The sequence below is a fragment of the Nicotiana tabacum genome, chromosome 9, assembly GCF_000715075.1.
Source record: "Nicotiana tabacum cultivar K326 chromosome 9, ASM71507v2, whole genome shotgun sequence".
NCBI lineage: Eukaryota > Viridiplantae > Streptophyta > Magnoliopsida > Solanales > Solanaceae > Nicotiana > Nicotiana tabacum.
Window position 1 is genome coordinate 123,786,015 of NC_134088.1, and position 16,250 is coordinate 123,802,264.

General features: G+C 37.4%; 1 long non-coding RNA gene across 2 annotated transcripts; it reads right to left on the minus strand.

Annotated features, from left to right (window-relative positions):
* Nucleotides 1-7,667: 7,667 nt before the first annotated feature.
* On the minus strand, nucleotides 7,668-13,264 carry LOC107771051 (uncharacterized). 2 transcript variants are annotated; one of them, XR_012695075.1, is made up of 3 exons: nucleotides 13,079-13,264; nucleotides 8,879-9,013; nucleotides 7,668-8,742 (listed from the first exon to the last, which is right to left on the minus strand). It is a non-coding gene; the product is annotated as an uncharacterized LOC107771051 (long non-coding RNA). The 2 variants fall into 2 exon arrangements; XR_001644736.2 differs by having other exon boundaries at nucleotides 8,879-8,999; nucleotides 13,079-13,263.
* Between the last annotated feature and the right edge of the window lie 2,986 nt (nucleotides 13,265-16,250).

Here is a 16,250-nt window from a genome sequence, read left to right on the forward strand (position 1 = left end):
TAATCAACTTACCTCGCTTTTAATTTATTAATATTCACAAGCCTTCAATCCTCCTCCATTATTCCAATGTTGATTAAAATGCTCAACATCACCAACAAGTCGATATCTACAATTAGATATCCTAATTACATCAAAGTATGACCTAAGATATTGATCAATATCCATATATGACTCATAAGTTGGCTACAAGCCTCCAACTTTACTATTCATCGTCTTTCATAATCAACACTTGCAAAATATACAATGCGGGTGATTACTTAGTTGATCACTTCCAACTTTTGCTAACAAATAACGCCATAGGTTCATTGTATTCATTAGTTTCATCGCCAAGATTAATACTCATCTTCTCTCTTATATCCTCAAAAGTACTATTCATGCCATGAACTAGAATTTTATAATCTAATCTTTCAACCATTAAAACTTGTAATAAATGCTTCAAATGCTTCTAACTACTCATAATAAACGAGTTTGAAGCATTGAAATTACCTCCAGTAGCTCAATCTTGAAAAATCACAACTTTGGTGATTTTAGTATTCTTGAGGATTTGATGATGAAATATAGCATTTGGATGCAAGAGTAATGTTATAACTCATGTATATTGAGTAAGAATCAACCCAAAACTTCATTAACAACTTACCTTGGTTGATTGGACTTGATTTGAGCTTAAAATCGCCCCTTCACCTCAAGAACCCTAACCCCCAATATCCCAGATTTCTAGGTTTCGGACGTGGCCTCGGATGCTTCACATCCCCAGTTCACTCCTATTCGAAGCTCGGACGCGGACCTGGATGCTATGGCAGCACTTCACTGCCAGCCATTCTTTCGGACGCGGCCCCGGATGCTTTGCATCCGCAAACTCCTCTTTCAGCCTTTGGTAATTTGGTCATAACTTCTTGTATGAATGTCCAAATGACAAACGGTTTAAAGAGTTAGAGACTAGACTCAAAGATTGTTAATTTGATAGGTTGTCAATCACATAACTCTTTATACATATGTAGATATGCTCATCCAAAGTTTGGTCTTGTGCGTACTCATTTGGAACTTTAGTCTATCATGTAATTTCCAACTTGACTTAGACATAGGGCTTTCCTTAGACCCCACATCACTTATAATATGCCTCTTACAATTATTATCATATCCAATTGATATGTATCATATTAATAGCCCTCGTCTGCACATAAAATAATATAATTAGCGCACATCAACTTTCTTAATAGCGCTTAAGTACTTTGAAATATTCCGTGGTGATACAAGAGCAGAAGGCAGGAACTCGACGAAATCGACGAACGAGAAGATATGTCATACATAAGAATGGTCGCTCAAAAACAATAAGCAGAACGCTATTACAACAAGAAAGCAAAGGTCTGACCGCTTAAAGTCGGGGACTACGTACTGAAAGCCAAAACTAAAGCGAGCAAAGACCCCGGTAAGGCAAGCTGGGAACGAATTGGGATGGTCCGTACAAAATCACAACCAAAGAAAACAAGGGTTCATTCCAACTAGAGACAATGGAAGGAAAGCTACTATCAAACAACTGGAACACCAGCCACCTAAAATACTTCAACTTCTGAGAGACAAAGCGTCCCCCGAGTCGTACTCGTTTTTCCTCACTTGAGTTTTATTCCATTTGGGTTTTCTCGAGGAGGTTTTTAACGAGGAGGAGAAGGGAACACTTCGAGTTGAAGTACGCGAGGGTAGGATCGTTGTTACTCTTTCATTGATCGACTTCTCAATACGCTCCAAGTCAACCAATGAAGGGGCTAGGTAGAATGGGACTGGGACTGGAACGCCAAGCAATGCCTAAAATCTATAATTTTCTCCAAATATGTAACCAAAGCAACAATGTCAAAGCAATAAAAAACTTACGTTTATCAGGACACCTTTTTCGTATTAAGGTTATGTTCGACATCGCTCGAACAAACACCTACCGGCCCTCGGCCGTGACTTAACGAAAGGTTATGTTCGACCTCGCTCGAACAAACACCTCGGTCGTGACTTAACGAAAGGTTATGTTCGACCCCGCTCGAACAAACACCTACCGGCCCTCGGTCATGATTTAACGAAAGGTTATGTTCGACCCCGCTCGATCAAACACCTATCGGCCCTCGGCCGAGACTTAACAAAAGGTTATGTTCGACTAAGCTCGAACAAACACCTACCGACCTCGTCCGCAACTTAACGAAAGGTTATGTTCGACGATGCTCGAACAAACACCTACTGGCCATCGGCTGCGAGTTAACAAAAGGTTATGTTCGACTAAGCTCGAACAAACACATATCGGCCCTCAGTCGCTATTTAACGAAAAGTTATGTTCGACCCCGCTCGATCAAACACCTACCGGCCCACGGTCGGGACTTAACGAAAGGTTATCTTCGACTAAGCTCGAACAAACACCTATCGGCCCTCGGCCGCAACTTAACGAAAGGTTCTGTTTGACAAAGCTCGAGCAAACACCTACCGCTCCTCGGCCACGATTTAAAGAATGATTATGTTCGAACTCATTTGAACAAACACCTATTGTCCCTCGGCCACATCTCAACAAAGAAACGCACGCGACCTAAGAACATTCGACTCCAAGGCCACGACCAGCTAAAAGATAACAACTATTAGAAGGACAAGAGTGAAATGAGCAAACAACAGAAGCAAACAATATATACAAGTACAGAAAACAAACCACATGAATGGAAGATGATGTAAGGAACAACTTTGATATTTCACACTTAAACCGTTTATAAAGTCTCGTGAAGACGCCGGCAAAACTACACAAAAATTGGGGTAGAAAACTACTGGTCGTCGCCATTACAGCCTTCAGCGCCCTCGCCAGCTCGATCTTCAACATCATCACCACCCTGACCACCAACACCCTCACCATCTTGGCCCCTAGTGCCCTTTCCATCCCCGACCAGAGGGTATACAGAATCATACGGGGCCTCGGCCTCGAGGCAATCTATAGCATCCTCATCGCCCTCATCTTCCTCACCAGGACGAGGAGTAGCCGGATAATAACCACACACAATCCGAGCCTTGCGAGCTTTGGCACGAGCACCCTTAAAGTTTGTAGCAGAAACGGATCCCGCTACATGCAACTCGCGAAGCATATACAGTTGGGCTTCGGTAGAACCCACACCTCGTACAAATCACAAGGAATGTTGGGAAAGCTGGAAATCGCAGATGAAGAGGGCCGATCAAGTAGTTTGGCCTTTTCGACCTCCAAAGTAGCAACTCGATCGTAAATATCAGAGGTCTCTTTCTCTAACTCCCCAATCCTTTCATCGAGCCGCTCTTCTTTGAGCCTTGCCGTCATTAAATCATTTTTATCACTCGGAACGGAGAGTCCGGATCACCACCTCAAGGGACTCCGCTTTCCTCAAAGCCTCCGACTATGCAAACTCCGCCTTCTCTAGCTCACCTTACTTCTCAACGACCTCGCCACTAAGAGCCTTCGCCCTAAACTGACATTCCTCAAGTTGGCCTTCCAGCAAGACTACATGATCTTGAATATCACTGCACTGGGCTTCGACCCCCCTGCTAAGCTTGAGCTCTTCCTCCTTATTCCTCAACGTCCCCACTAGGACGCTGCACTTCCCCACTACCCACACCAGCTCCTCATCTCTTGCCTTCAAGTCCTCCATCAGTTGGCGCACATCGTCGCCTTCACGAAGCCGGCACATCGTATTCAAGCGAGACGTCGTCCTCATCAATTAGCTAATAAAGTTAGGGGCAGGAACTGCAGAACGAATGGAGACGTGCTCCCGAGTTATGGTAGCCGGGGTCGATATCAGAATAGAAGATGTTGTAGCCGTAACATGAGCCGAAGTCGATGAGGCAACAGCCACCTTACGGAAAGAAGGCACTGGTACCCAGCTCCTACGAGAACCCATACCTGAGAAAAAGTAAGTACTAAATCAGAAAAACGAATCCGCATATAATAGGAGACGGAGTAGCCACGATAAAAGAAAGGAAATTACTAGTTGAAGGGAGAACATGCCCGAATTTCTTGAAAAAACTTGGCCAATAACGGATCCCTACGATGTGAGTGAGGAGTCGCTCGACCCAGTCACAAAATATGAGAAGCTAGAGAAGGAGGTTGACTGTTGGCTACAAAAGGGAAAACAAAAAATCACCAATCAAAGTTCAGAATCAAAAGTAAAAGCAAAAGGAAACAGGGCATTCACGAGTGTAGTTCCAAGATTCGGGGAAGCCATTGACGTTGGCCACAATGTCCTCGGTCCTGACAAAGAAGAAGTTAACCCACAACCGACGGTTAGCTTTGTCGTCCATTTTTACCACCAAGCACTTGCCTCCTCGGTGGCAATGGTTCAACATCATCTCCCTATAAAAGCCATGGGCGAATAGGTGTATCAAGTGCCGTAGCATTAGTTTGACCCCGGCTACCTCGGCGAATTTGGTCAACGTCTTAATCACCTAACGTACGGTGCAAGATGAGCCAGGGAAACACCGTAGTGGCGACAAAATTCCTTCACTAACGGGAGGAGAGGGAGAGAATAGCCGATGAGGAAGGGATAGACATAGAGGGTGCAGTACCCAGGGCGGTGTACCTGTACCACGTCCCCCTCGGCCGGGATCAACTCAGCATGGTTGGGAAGGCCAAATTTGGCCTTGAGCTCCGCCAATTCTTTAGGCGTCATCATTGATTTAAAAATTCCAGGTGCAGCATCTGGTACTTTGGTAAGATCGGACCTGGAATCGGGATTACGCGTGATTATCTCCTCTACTGACGGGAATTTTTCGTCCTCAGCAATGGCAGAAGCACCTTCCCCGTGAGAGGGAAACACCACTGCCGAGGGAGAAACACGACTTCCCTAACCTGACTCAGAAGGTACATTAGACATGATTCAATGTAAGGAAGAAAAGCATCAAACGATAGGGAGTAAGAAACAATGTAAGTCACTGGAACAGAGAAAAGAAGTTCGGAGGAGAAGAGAAGGAAGAGAAAGGTATGGGATTTCGAAACAACAAAAAATTTAAACTTCAAAATCGTGTCCAAATACCTCTATTTATAAAGGTCATGGCACCAAAACCAAAACCGGATCATCATAATTGGCACCGGAACTGAAGCGGCAGGTCTAATCAGAGGTCACACACGAAACAAAGCGACACATCGGGAATATACATCATAATGATGCATGACATCATGACGTCATCCTAACTCATGGGCAAGATAACTCCAGCAAATCACCCGAAAAAATCGAAGCATTTGAAATGTGCGGCCACGGAGGACCACACTGCCTATTCGCCGCAACCACCATGACCTGCGTAGCTCACTCGATTAGCTCGTCCACAAACAACATGATCCGCTCATCGAACCCGCCCGTGAAGCCGGCCTCAATAAATGGAGGGACTAACTGTATGGGTCAAAATCTATCTTTAGAATACTTAAGTCAAGATAATACTGGGGAAAAATGTTCCCAGGTCGTCGTTTGTCGAAATGACCTAAGAAGCGGAAAAGTTTGTGGTCGAAGAATTAACAAGGAATGAAGTCGAGGAGTCAACAAGGATCAAGGCCGATGTCGAGTATTTTTGACAGAGTTATAACAGCTAGTTTTCAAGATAGGACATTAAAGAGTATATTCTAAAGGATATTCTCTGCACTTATACTATTAAGGTTTTTTAGGAACATGTTCCCTATAAATAGAAAAAGAGGCAATGATAAGAGACATGTGATATTCATTTGTAAAAATACACTTTGACTTTAGAGAGAGAGAATCTGATTTCATTGTAAGCATACGAATATCACATTTTCACTAAGATTGTTGTTTACATTTTTCCACTAAATCCGAGAATGACTCAAATATTCAAAGGATTGTTCATCACTCATTATTGTCAGAAAGAACTTTCACCGATTCCATCCTTTCTTGGGTGACTCATTCATTCTATTTACTTAAATGTCATTTACTGTTATTCATCAATATTTAATGCTACATTATTGCCTTTGATTTCTTGAATATTGAATGTATGTTGATGTTGTTATCAAGATATACTTACGTAGTAGTTATTGCACTTTTGAGAACTCTGTCTTTGGGATATTATTGTTAGCTAAGATTAACCTTTCATTTATATAAATTTAATTAGTTGAACCAAGATCTATATTTTTTGGTCAAACAAGACGAAAATTACAACTAGTTAAGATATTTTTTGAAAGTGGGACGAGATAGCCACAGACTTTGTCTAATTATTTGAGTGATTGTTGATCACTTGACCAAACTAGTTCATTTCTTACCAGTCATAAATGACCTACGGTACCGGTAAACTAGTCGAGATATGTATTAATGAGATAATGCACCTACGTGGAATACCATCATTCATAGTAGGGGTGATAAATGGGCGGGTCAGGTCGGATATGGGCGGGTCGAAAGCGGGTAATGCAAAATATGGATAAATTATTCGACCCGACCCATATTTAATACGGATAAAAAATGGTTTATCCGGCGAATAATATGGATATCCGTATTATCCATGGCTTCTTGAATATGATCACTTTTGAGAGAATTCTTAATCTCCCAAACTTGAGGAACCCCCAATTTAGGTTTTACAAATGTAAAAGTTAAACATTAGTTATCCATTGGTTATTCATTTTCTAAGTGGATAATATGATTCTTATCTATATTTGACCCATTTTTAAATAGTTCATTATCCAACCTATTTTTTAATGGATAATATGGGGGAATAACTGTTTTCTTTTAACCATTTTGTCACCACTAATTCATAGTATCACACAGATCCACCGTTTTAAATTTCAACTTTGTAACAAAGTTTATGAAAAGCTATCAGTAACACAATCTTAGCGTGACCTTCCATCCTCAAACCGATGATCAGACTAAGAGGACAAACAAGACACTGGTTTTAGGATAAAAAGCATATGTTTGAGCTTGTTGTCCATCAGTTGATTTTTTAACTTAATTCATAGGTGTTGTTGCTGTAGACTGTAGCAGTGTGTCATTAATCTAATTGTACTTCTTTCACCATGTCATTTATGTATCTCACTGTCCTATCCTTTCTTTTTTTTTTACACAAATAGACACTTCTGCTTGCACGGTTTTGTAAAACCAATCCTCCAACTAAAGTACACCACTAGTTATGGTGAAAACACATGTTTTATACACCTCTCCTTGTTGACTAAGCTTGTGCGGCAATATTGTGCAAAAAACACTCAAAAAAGGAGCAAAAGAGCCCGTTTGGATTAGCTGATTTGAATTAGCTGATAAGCATTAGGTGCTGAAATATACTTTTAAGTGCTGAAACTGATTTAATAAATAAGCAGTTACGTGTTTGGATACAAATGCTGAAATTGATAATAAGTTGTTGCAGTATTTGATAAAAAAATGCTGATAAGCTCTTTTTCTGTTAAAATGACTTAAATAACCTTAGAATTGTTTACACTTATAAGGGCGTAATTTCTTCAAAATTTTAGATTCTAGATCGATTCAAATACAAAATATTCTATTTGTCATTTTATTTTAAATACAACTGTGCTTAGATAAGATAATTTTTATGATAAATATAATTTATTTTATGATAAGCATATAATCATAAGTTATAATAATTAATAAATTGACAAAAGTTTCTCAGTAAAAAATAAACCTAAATAGGACAATATTTGAAGAGAAACAAACATTGTCTTCATCACCACAATACTTAGAAAGCAATACACCAAAAAATTGATATGTCTTCATTTATTACATACAGTTCAAAGATTAATACACAATTACATTTATACAAATATGCAAAGGAATAGAGGATTTGCTTATCTTAAATAGTCAATGAGAATTGCAGACTTGAAGAGGAGGAGGGTTTAGGTTGAAAAAATACTTGAGGCAGTGATTATCGATGTAGGAGTTTTGTTCTAAAAAGGAAAATTTTAAGGATAAAATAGTAAAAATCTTGGTCAAACTTAAAGTGCTTATAAGCTAAAAATTTATAAGCTGGGGGTGACCATCTTATGGCTTTTGGCTTATTTTTGACTTATAAGCACTTGACTTATAAGCACTTTTAACTTTATCAAACGCGTAGATAAGCCGAAAAGTGCTTATAAGCTCGTTAGACCAGCTTATAAGTTTAGCCAAACACCCTCTAAATGTTAAAGAACAAAAAACACTTTCTCTTCATGATTTTGACCCTTTGGTCACTCTCTTGTTTGGTCTCAGCATCTTTGAGGTATGATTGCATGTTCTCATCTCTTTTTTGATTGATTCAATTGATGTTCTCTGACAACTGATAAAAACAAGAAAATAGGTTCACCAGCTATTTCTGCAGCCTTATTGGTCACTGATGTTAATAACATTTCACCATATTTCCAATCTAAATTACTGCGGAATAGTGAAGCTTCATCCGGTCTTTTTGTCCAGAAGTCCGCTTCTTCACAAACATGTCTATTTCACCGAGCCTCTCTCCAAGACAATGCCCAGATAATTACACCTTTCGTGAGGATCGAAACTTACCCGACGACCGTTACATTTATGGCCACCGTTTACCCGGCCTTTGGTCGTCAACTCCCCTGTCATTGAGTCACCAACTTCCTTGACCCTTCCGGCACTGGGCAAGCATCAGCTCCCATACATGGTCTTACAACTTTGTGGAGACCTACGTTTTTGATAAGCAGTCACCCGGGCCTGAATTGTGTAATGCACCCTGTTGGATAACTGATGTCAGTATATCCTTTATCATATGGAAGGTCAACCTTCTGAAGTGTCTAAATCAATTCATTCTTAAGTCAATAATCCCCTGCATAAAAGAAATCGGATGATATGCCACCTACCTTACACTAGAATAAAAAAGACAAAGGATTGGGTGTCCATTTTCTTTTGGTCAAACTATTATTGATGGAAAAAGAGTTAATATAGCTTTCACATATGCATACCTGGTGATTTAGAAGAGGATCTCTAGATTGATCACAGAGAAAAATAAATCTTGACAAATGTTCCAATGTATCTGAACTACACATCTTCAAAGGCTATACCTTTAACATTTCTTGCAATGTCCTGTTAGATCAAAACTGTAAACTTCAGTGATAGTAAATGGTCTTCACTTTCAGTTTCAGCACTTTCACCAGTACTCATATTACCATAAGTTTTTGTATGATCAGTTTTTGTGTTGGCACTTGGCAGTTAACAGTAAGCATAGTCATATGGATTATTAGACCAAGAAAAGTTAAAAAGATTTCCAAAAGCCACTTATAACTTAAATATAGGTGCTTATTTAAAGCCTAGCTGTTTTATTATTTTTATTACTAAGAACTCAAGGACCTGAAATCCTGCACACCACTAACTCTATAACCAACAATAGGATTAAAGATTTAAAAGTTGAAATCCACAAGCCAGATACCAGAGTCGGTGCCTTTCACTATTTTATTGCATTTACAATTCTCAAATTCCATCTGTACCATGTTGAACTAGAGAAATACTTTAATATTATTTCCTTTTGTTTTCCTAGTGTTGGATGGATGCCTACTTCTTATATATTTATGAAGGGGGCAGGAGATGGTTGACTTTAGAACAATAGACAGATACATCAGTAGGTTGACCAGCAATACAATGAAGAATTCAGAACTATTAGCATTGCAATAGAGATAACATTACACAATTCAACTTTCAGATTCAATTTTACTGTGACAAAACAAAACATGGCAGAAATTCTGCTGACAGTAGTAATCAAGAAGGCTGCAGATATTGCCGGTGAACTTATTTCAGCACAAGTTTCTAGGTATAGTAAATTGCCAGAGAACACAAAATGGATCGAAAGAGAGATGAGACACATGCAATCTTACCTCAAAGATGCTGAGTCCAAGCAAGCCAGAGACGAAAGAATCAAGAACATGATCAAGGATATTGAAGAAATAGCTCGTGATGTGGAAGATATTCTGGATGAGTTTCTTCCCAAAGTTGCATCCAAGGGAGGAAAATCACTAGGGTTTTTTAAGAACACTTTACACGCCATTCCGTTTGCAATAGCTGCATTTAAGTTTGTTTCAGAAATTGAGAAGATCAAGAGAAGGGTGCATGAAATTGATCGCATAAGAACAACTTATGGTATCATGGATACCGGTGTTAGTGCTGAAGCTGATGGCAACTGGGATTTTAGAAGATCATTTCTCTATGCCGATGAACCTGATGTTGTTGGTCTAGACAAAGATTGCCAAAGTTTAGAGGCCAAATTACTCGATGCACATTTAAGGTACGCTGTAGTCTCAATAGTTGGCATGCCAGGTCTGGGAAAGACAACACTTGGAAAGAGAATTTACAGGCGTGTTCAAGGTAATTTCGAGTGCTCCGCTTTAGTCTATATTTCTCAAGAGCCAAGAATGAGGGAGCTTCTACTCAGCATAGCTAGACAAGTAGGCCTACCAGAAGGAAGGAGAGATGAGGACTTGGAGTCCAACTTGAGCATATTCTTGAAGGAAAAAAGGTATCTTGTTTTCTTGGATGACATTTGGAATACTAGCACTTGGGATGGTTTGAAACTTGTCTTCCCCAACAATTGTAGAAGTGGCAGTAGGCTTATTATTACTTCACGAAATAATAATGTTGGTCGATACATTGGAGGTGAAAAATCACTTCATAAGTTGCAACCTCTAGATCCAGAAAATAGCTGGAAGCTATTCTCCAAGATGATCACAACCCTTCAAGAAACCACCATCGATCCACCAGAGCTGATAGACATTGCTAGGAAGATAGTAGGAAGATGTGGTGGCGTGCCTCTAGCTATTGAGATGACAGCAGGTATGTTGCGTGCCCGAGAAAGAACAGAACTTGAATGGAATGGGATACTCAAGAAAATAGGTCAAGATGATCAAGACAAATTCTCAAGGATTTTGACTTTGAGTTACACGGATTTGCCGGCCACTTTAAAACCTTGCTTTCTCTATTTTGGACTCTTTCCTGAGGATACACAAATATATGCTTCTGATTTGATCAACATGTGGGTTGCTGAGAAATTTCTAGGAACTGAAAGGGGGATGGATGCTACAGATATTGGGGCAGACTACCTAAACATCTTGGTGGCTCGGAATTTAATCCAGGTTGCTAGTAGAGGATTCGATGGAAGGATCAAAAGTTGTCGAATTCATGATCTTTTGCATGATCTTTGCATTACACTGGCTGAAGAGAGCAACTTTTTTCAGAAGGTAGACAGCAGAGGTTTTGGTGCTACTACTACCAGAATTCGAAGACTTGCTCTCCATCCTCAACATGTCACTGAGTATGTCACTTCAAACTCTGAAGCTCCCAAGATTCGTGCTTTGCTATGTTTCACCAGCGATTACCAGGGAATCGACCAGCAACATCTCCAACATATGATTTCCAGATTCAGGTTCCTGCGTGTTTTGAGTCTAGAGGCAAGATATTCTTGGTGCTCTTTGCCAAATGAAATTGTGAACATGAACCACTTAAGTTACATTAAACTAAAAGGAACTTTCCATGGAGAATTTCCTTCCCGTATATGTTATCTTGAAACCCTTCTTACCTTGGACATCCGAGGATGTTTGGGAACCATATACCTTCCTACTTCTGTCTGGAGGATGAGACAAGTGAGATATCTCCTTCTTGGATATACTACTAACTTCATATCCTCATTTTCTCTCACGCGCAGATTTAAGCACAAAAATCTGTCCCTTCCAGATAAGGTGGATTCAGTAAATCTCCAGACACTGTACAATGTACAATCCGAGTATTTGAAACCAAGCTGGTTCTCTAAATTCATCAATTTAAGAAGATTGAAGATAAGGTATATCTCAGAAGTGATATTGAGGGCATTGATGGATGCAGCTCATGTGTTACAGAAGCTCGAGAAGCTTTGTTTGAGCGGAAATTTCGATGACAGAATGTTTAGAAGTATTGAAGCAGGGGCAATCAGCAGTACGTATTATGCACAGACATTCAATCTTTCAGGCTATCATTATCTCACCAAGCTAAATATTGAGCACATACCACTGAAAAAACTACCCAACTCGGAAGCATTTCCTCCAAATATCGTCAAACTTACTATTTCCGCATTTACAATGACAGAAGATCCAATGAATACACTAAAAAGACTACTCAAATTGAAGATCTTGAAACTCAGAGACTTTTACTACAACAGTGTAAAAAAGCTGGATTGCTCTGGAGTAGATAGTTTTCTGCAACTTGAATTGCTCGAAATTGAAAATTGTAGTTCTCTACAAGAATTGATAGTGGATGATATGGGAATGCCAAAGATCAAGAAGATTGTAGTTCTTAATTGTCCTTCATTAAAGAAAATCTCAGAGGGACTTCAATGCAAATTGCTGGAGAAGACATCTGATGCAAAAAGGAGGAGAAAATAACCAATGTTGGTATTGTTCTTTTATTTGTTAAGACATCCTCAATGTCCACAGACTTGCTTCAACAAGTTCCCTGCTAGACTCACTTCATTTCATATGCACAATGAATCACGATACCCCTTTTCATCATTCCCATTCTCTCTTTTTTCCCTTACATCTGTATTCACTTTCAAAATGATAGCGAAGATTTGGTTGCCAAATGGAATATGTTGTCATTGGTCTAATAATATATCGTAGAATTCAATTTTTCAATCTTAATGCAATTCATGTCAAGATGATTGCTACTCACAGCCTGTGCACATGACAGGGATTGAAAGTTCTTGATTGGACAACTCTTATACTAAACTTCTTAATCCATGGGATGAATTATCTGATAAAAGACGAGGTATTTTAGAGTTCTTGGCTAAAAACTAACTATGCCTCAAATCTAAGGTATGTCTTTGTACTATCACAGTGAACAAAACATCCAAAAGTTAGCAACTTTCATCCAACCTTTACGAAATGTTCTTTCAAAAACCAATGGTGCACATGAAAACCAAATGAAAGCCACGCAATTATGACTAAAATTACTGAATACACTAGCCTCACTATCAGTACTACTTTCAAATTAAAAAATGTTTGAATTTGGAAGAACTGAGCAAGTTTCAGTTTTTAGTCACCAAAGTAACTCAAATCAGTTTTTAGTCACCAAAATAACTCAAATCAATCTTCTAATATTACAAATAAACTAAATATTTCTGATAACTCAAAACACAATAGAATTACCTGAAATCAGAAGATTTTGGACTGTTTTGTGAAGGAATTGGAGGTTGAATGTAGGTTATGTCAGCCGAAATTACTTCATTCGCCGTCGAAAATGGAGGAATACATAGGAAGGAGGGACCGCGAAGTGTGTTCTAGTTGACTTATAAGGGCGAAACGTAAAGCGACTTATGAAATAATGCGACTTAACACTATGTCCGGATCATTCTTATTTTTTGTTATAATGTATTATATTATATTATACTGTACTATTGTATTATTTATTATTATTAAATAATATTTTTATTATTGGTTTGACTGTATCGTACATTATTGTAACTGATAAGTTCACTAAAATACCCGTAATTATTTTAAATAAAATTTATCAAGAATTACACATAAAAGTAATTTTAAAAAAACTTTTTCTACTAATTTATCATCAATTACGTAACTTGAAAACAAGAGCAAAAATCTGGAAAAAAAAAAGTTAACTAATATTAGAAACACCAAAAAAAAAATTAAAACTATGTAAAGAGACAAAGAATGGAACGGAGACTTGGATAATAAAAAGAATTGGGCAAACCAACTCTAGAAAAGATGGAAGAAAACAAAGTAGGTCAATAGGTTGGAGATTTGGAGTTAAAATAAAAAAAAAATTAAATAATAAAATAAAATTATGGAGTAATAAGTTTGGACATAATTAGAAAAGAAAATAGGAAACGATCGCACCACACTAAATCGGTTGTTTCATAAAATAGAGTTTTTGATTGTTTCGGAATAATGAATTTAACAATACGATATAATCAATTTTAAATAAACAATCAAAACAAAAATTATTTTACAATACGATACAATGGGTAACAACCATCCAAACAAGCTGTAAATCCGACGCATGCTTTTCACATTAAAACTTCCCTATATTTGACTCAGTTTCGGATGCACCTACTCTGATTTAAAACCAAACACTGACACTTCCTATATTATGAAAAATTTATACTTACACCCTATCTCTAACTATAAGTATATTAAAATATGATTATTTTTAAAACTTAAAACTCTTTACGTATTTATTTTTTATTAAAATTTTAAAACGATAAATATTTTTATTGAAAATCTTTATTCACGCATTTGATTTGAAAAGAGGATAAAAAGTTTTTTTTTATCTTTCCTTCTAGATGCTTTTTGAGTATTTTCAGATGTTTTCTCATGCTTCTGGTTTGACCGCTAATATTGAGAAGAGTTCCATTTATTTTGGTGGAGTAAGTTTAGATGATCAGTGTGTCATTATGCAAGCTCTAGGATTCGTGAAGGGTGAGTTGCCTTTTAGATATTCGGGAGTGTCTCTAAGTACAAAGAGAGTGTCTGTAGTACAATGCCAAACTCTAATAGACAAAATTCTGGGTAGGATAAAATCGTGGACTACTAGATTTCTATAATATGTCGGGAGAGTTAAGCTGATTAAAACTGTCATATTATCGATACAAGTTTTCTGGTCCCAAAAAAAATAGTCCACTTGATTGAGGCTACTTTAGAAGGTTCTTGTGGACCGAAGGAGTTGAGGTTTCAAAAAAGGCACTAATAGATTGGGATAAGTTGTGTTATCCAAGGTGGCCCTTCCATAAAGCAAATAAAGCAACTGTTTTAGGCCTCATATTTGTGGGAACCTTATTTTTTGTTACACCTAATAGGTTATATATAAGTTTGAAAAATATTTGTAAAGTGAAAAAGTTTGATTTCTTAAAAAAGGATATGAAACTGCTATAATTTCTGCCAAGAAAATTGCACTTGAAATGAATATCGAACCCAAATTTTGTAACAAACATGTGATATATAGTAAGTAACAATTTGATGAGAATATTGATAATAAAATCTCAAAATCTTTCGAATAGTCATTTAGAGTTGATTACTTTTATACATAATAGACAAGGCTATTTTTTCCCTTCAAAATAGATTTGAACAATTCAAAGCATATGAAAATATTTTTAATTTTCTATTTAGCAGTAAAAACTAAGATCACTAGATGATAAAAATTTAAAAAAATATTGAATGTTCCTTATGGCATAATAATCAATTCGATATTGATGATTTAGATTTATTTTCTAAATTAAAACTATCCAAAAAAAATAGTACAATTAGAAGATGGAGTAGCAGTTTAATTGATACACTCAATCAAATATAAATATTTTATTCTTTTCCAAATGTCTATATTGCTTATGAATAATGTTAATAACTTTTATTACCGTTGCTTCAGCGGAAAGAAGTTGTCAAAATTAAAATTGATAAAATCTTATCTAACATCAACAATGTCTCAAGAAAGATTAAATGGATTAGCTATATTGTCAACTGAAAAATACTTATTAGGAGTTATTGATTATAAAAAAATTATTAATTACTTTGTATCTAAGAAAAGTTTAAAAAATAGACTTCAAATAAATAAATAAATAAATAAATAAATAAATTTTAAAAAGTTAAGGCCCCTCATTAAATTTGGCTTTAGGCCACAAAATTCGATGGGCCACCCCTGACTGCAGGTGGGCTTAACATCTAATTAGACACAGAGGCAGACCCATGTGTATGGGTGAGGGGTCACCGGACCCCGTAAACTTCGGCTAAAATCCTGTATATATATATATATATATATATATATATATATATATATATATATATACGTATATACCTTGAAAATGGTTAATTTAAAGCAGTTGGCACCCTGAACACTAAAAATATTTAGGGGCACTGGTTGAGCAGAATAATATGCCCCGTCCCGTAAAAATTCTGAATCCGCATCTGATTAGACATATATACATGGAATAAGACTGCAATTTGTAAGCTGTTGTGGAGTCTGAGTAACAAAAAAACAAGCTATGGGTTATATGGGTCCATCATTTTTTTCATAAAAAGTGAGAGTCTATGAAGCTATAACAAGTCAAGCTTCATGGTGGTACAGAGGATCCTGAAGGCTAAAAAGTTCTTGAACCAAACTGGATACGTGGAGAGTGTCAGAGTGATATGCAAATGATTGATAAGTTCTCTATTAAAATTATATATGGGCAGTTGAGAGATGATTTTGCAAAAATCGAATGGAGGAAAATAGTCTGCAATAGTCTAGGTGCACATAAATAAAATTTTGTCATGTACTTGGCTGCTCACAGGAGACATTAATAGAGGAGTAACGAGACTTGACACCTAAATTATT